At 37.8% G+C, this 4,429-nt stretch overlaps 1 pseudogene; it reads left to right on the top strand.

Moving 5' to 3' along the window:
* The first annotated feature begins 1,520 nt into the window (after positions 1 to 1,520).
* On the top strand, positions 1,521 to 1,619 carry LOC132302056 (small nucleolar RNA R71; annotated as a pseudogene).
* The last annotated feature ends 2,810 nt before the right edge of the window (positions 1,620 to 4,429 follow it).

Below are 4,429 nucleotides of genomic sequence, written 5' to 3'. Positions count from 1 at the left end.
CTAGATGAGGTTTAGTTACCCATGAGTGAGCTAGGAGAAGGAAGAAGCTTGCCCTTTTCCTCCATTTTCGAGCTCCCTTCCTTTTGCTCCAAGAACCCTCTTCTTCTTGCTCTCTTCTCTCTCCTCTATCTTGCTAAAGATGATCCTCCTTCATGTGTGGCCCTTGGGTAGCTTTTTATGCTCCAACAACACCCTCTCTCCTCCAAGGAACACCTCCAACCACTTCATAAAGAAGGAAGATGGCATTGAGGAAACCAATGTGCAAGTGGGCTGAAATGAGCCATTTCTGAAGGGCATTCTGCCTGATTTTCGAGCACTCGCTTGGTGATCTCGAGCACTCTAACTTAGTGCAATGTGCAACATGCTCCTCTTGCTCAACGCTGACCTATTTCGGTAAAACTGCTATAACTTTGTGCCCCGAACTCCGAATGATGATCTGTTTGAAGATTTGGAGAGCTGATCAGTGCTTTAAAAACTTCGTGTTTTGATGAAGACCCAATTCTCAAGTCTGGTTGGTCGAAAATGGGGAGAAAAGCAGTACATCAGTGCTGCTAGGCAGTTCTGCGCACCTCTGTTATGAAGATCATAACTCTCTGCTCCGAACTCCGAATGATGAACCACTTGAAGATTTGGAAAGCTGATTCAGAGATCTAAATCTTTCATGTTATGATGGAAGTCTAGTTCTTGAGTTTGCTAGGTCGAAAATGGCGACAAAAGTCAGGATTACCGCTGCCAGAAAATCAGAAATGGCATCCTTTTTGTTCAAAATTCCACAAGGCCTCATTTTTGCTTCCTTTTTGCACTTCAACCTGAAAATGCATAAAAGCATGCAAATGGAGTTAATCTACATAAAATAATTAATAACTGGACTTTGTTAATGTAATTTAGGGCGCTTGAATATACAATATTCGGCGCTTATCAAGGAACCTTGGCCTTGTAGTGGAGGTGGAATGTATTTTCCTTGAAAACCGCTTTAGGAAGGGTTTGAGCCCTCCCTTTGGTTTTTCCAAGAGAAATTCGGATGATTCCTCTAACTAGGATTGTAATGATTTCCATAAGGATTGTTCCCTTGATTAGCAAAAACAACATTTGCTTATTCATGATGTTTACTTTGCACATGTCCATGGGGACAATTGGAAGTAGAATGTAAAACACTTGAACAAGTCATACATGTCTCATTAAATGCATGATGAGAATGGTTAGGGAAGGAAGATACTTGATTCGCCGAGTTTTGGTTGATCAAAAATTGATCAAACCTTTGAGATAATGATTTCATTTCGGTGGCAATTTCATTGGAGTGATTGACTTGATGTAAGCCAACACTCTTCCTACCACTAGAATTTCTACCATTCTTCGAAGATAAAGTATGATGCAAACAAATTTCACTCATACTCTCATAAAGACGCCACACGTCATCCTCATGCTTATTAATGTAAGAGCCACCCATGGAAGCATCAACCATGCCTTTGTAATTGTCCGGTAAGCTCTCAAAGAAATATTGAACTAATTGTCATTTGGGTATGTCATGATGTGGACACTCCCTAAGCAATTCATTAAAGTGTTCCCATGCCTCATGAAATGTTTCTCCATCCCCATGTGAAAATTCTCGAATTGAGGTTCTCATGGCATTGGTCTTAGAAACCGGATAATACTTCTTCAAGAACTCTTGTTGCATTTCTGCCCAAGAAGTTATTGAAAAAGGCCTAAGATTGTTAAACCAATATTTTTCCTTATCTTTAAGGGTGAATGGAAAAAAGTTTAAGCCTTAAGACCTCTTCCGGCATGTCCGTATATTTTACGGTGGAACATACTTCAAGAAACTCATCCAAATGCTTGTAAAGTTCTTCACTTGGAAGTCCATCATAGTTAGGAAGCATTTGAATGGTTTGTGGCTTAATTTCATTGTGATGTGCTCTAAATGGTGGCAATTGAATGCATGTGGGTGCATTATATTCATTAGGCACATAGTGATCTCTTAAAGCAAGGGGAGGATTAGCAATTGGAGGTGCAACATGGGCACCTTGGTTGCCTTGAATGATAGGAGGTGGTGGAGCATAGATTGGCCTAGGCATTCCAATGGAACTTGGCCTTGTTGTTGTGGTGGATGAACATATGGCCTTGGCATGCCTAATAGAACTTGCATGTTATCATGATGCACAATGGGGTGGAGGATACCTTGTTGGTTTGTGTGACCAAGGTCCTCCACATGGTCCTCATTGTGTCCTTCCATTGATGAAATGGGTTGACTAGAACTACCTCTCCCCTTAGGGTTTCGAATAATGGATTCAAGATGAAAATTTAAAGGGACAAGAGTAGGTCTCAATGATCTACGACCATGCATGCACAATGCAACACAACAACCAATAACAGTAAACACTTCACCTTCACAAAAAATCAATAATTAACAAACTTCCTCCATATACAATGTTCACACTCCCATGCTTTAACAATATGTAAGAAAAGTAAATTGCCTCCACGCAGGCTCACGATTTATCTAAGAATTGAATTACAAGCCTTCACGCGGGCCGACGATTTAACTAAGGGATGAGTAAAGAAAAGCTCACAAAGGTCCTTTAGCACTTCAACTCCAAATTTATAGCTTAGCTTAGCAACTTTTTAATTTTTAGCCTTTTTTCTTGCTTGCTTAGCTCCTTTGCTTGAATATCCTTTGCTTGCTTCCTAGCTCAATGCTCCTTGTCAATCAAGAATAAGCACAATAAGTAACAAAAATTGAAAACAAAGTAAAGACACGATCAAAAGAGTACTAATTCCTAATTGATTCCACAAATACGACTTTGCCAATCAATCAATCCCTGGCAATGGCGCCAAAATTTGACGACGGCAGTTCCTATACACCAAAATAATGTAGTAAATGTGCGGTTCAAGAAAAGTCTTTTTGGTTAAGTTTAAATTTATAAAAACCACTACCAACACTACTACTAATGTAGCAAGAGTGATTAGGGATCGTTCCAAGGGATTGAGTTGTCGTACTAGGTTAAGGAATCAAAATTAGGGTTAGTAGGTCATGTGATCAAAATAGTGGTTGGTTGGTTGAATTAAACTAGATGTAAATTAAACTAAAGTAAGCAATAATGCAATAGAGAGAATAAAAGATAGAGAGAGATCTTAGGGTATAGAGATCACCACTAAGCATAGCTTTTCTACACCTTTAATGAATGATTAATGAGGGAAAGAACATGTATTGCAATAAAGTGTGTGTGTGTGTGGTTGTTTCAACAAACATGGATGACAAATTAAGCATATATTGTCTAAACAACATGGTGGATAGAACAACATATCAAATTAAGCCATTAATCATTTTTTAAGCCCACAATCCAAACACTTCACAAGGTTAGAGATACATGTTACTTGCTTTTCATAAGTATGGAACATAAACAACAAGCATGGATTGTCCTCCCATTTAACAACTACACTACAACTAAGCTAATGACATGAAATTAATCTAATTAAACTAAGGGAGAGGCACAATCCATCAAGAAATGAGTATGCACCATCAAACAAACCACAAGAACATGACATTTAAGCACTAAGTCTTGACAATCTCTAGATCTATAGCATCAACACATATAAACATGCATCAATAACACAAGAAATAGAGACAAACACATGAACATCTATTCTAGCATACATAGACATATGGATAGAATGAAATGATCAATTGGAAGCATTAAATCACATAAATCATTGAATAAACAAGATCTATATATATAAAAGGGTCAAGACATGAATCACAATAAAAATCCCCTCAAAATACATAAATCAAGAATTAGAAAGCATGGTTAGGGCTAACTCTAGCCCCAAGAGGATGTCTAGCCACTCATGGATGATGTCCTCCGACCCTCAAGGGCAAGTTCATGAAAGAAATCTGCTCCTTGGTTGATGAAGAGTCTTTAATGGTGTCTCTAGCCTCCTCCTCTTCTTTTCTTTTTCCCTAAGAGTAGCCTCTCTCTAAGAATCTCTAAGAATGCTAAGAATCCTCCTCAAAATGTGTATCATATTCTTTATTTATGTAATAACCCGGCCTTTTTCCTCCTTTTTCATTTTTGGCGATTTTCTTTTTTCGTCTTTTTCCTATTTTATCTTTTCCCTATTTCATCTTTTTCCCGTTTCTTTCATTTTTCCTTGCATAACCTTACTTGTTGTGCTCGGATTTGATTCCGGTTTTGCATGCATTCATGGTATTTAAATTCCATGACATCTACATTTCTACTTTTGTAGAAATGCATATTAAATGCTTACTTTCTTTGTAAAAGCCATGAAAACAAGACTTTTTGTAATTATCCATAACTTGAGAGGTTTTTGGGTAGTTATGTAAAGTAATTATTTTTCGTCTTAGGGACCATTTTGTAATTTAATTTGGAAGAGATTTTCAAAAAGGACTTGTTTGCAATTTCCGGAAAGTGTAACA

The sequence above is a fragment of the Cornus florida genome, unplaced genomic scaffold (assembly GCF_030987335.1).
Source record: "Cornus florida cultivar Cherokee Brave unplaced genomic scaffold, ASM3098733v1 CherokeeBrave_3.0.0_Hap2_Chr03, whole genome shotgun sequence".
Lineage (NCBI taxonomy): Eukaryota > Viridiplantae > Streptophyta > Magnoliopsida > Cornales > Cornaceae > Cornus > Cornus florida.
Note: the sequence above shows the minus strand (reverse complement) of the source record. Positions and strands in the feature narration are given on the sequence as shown.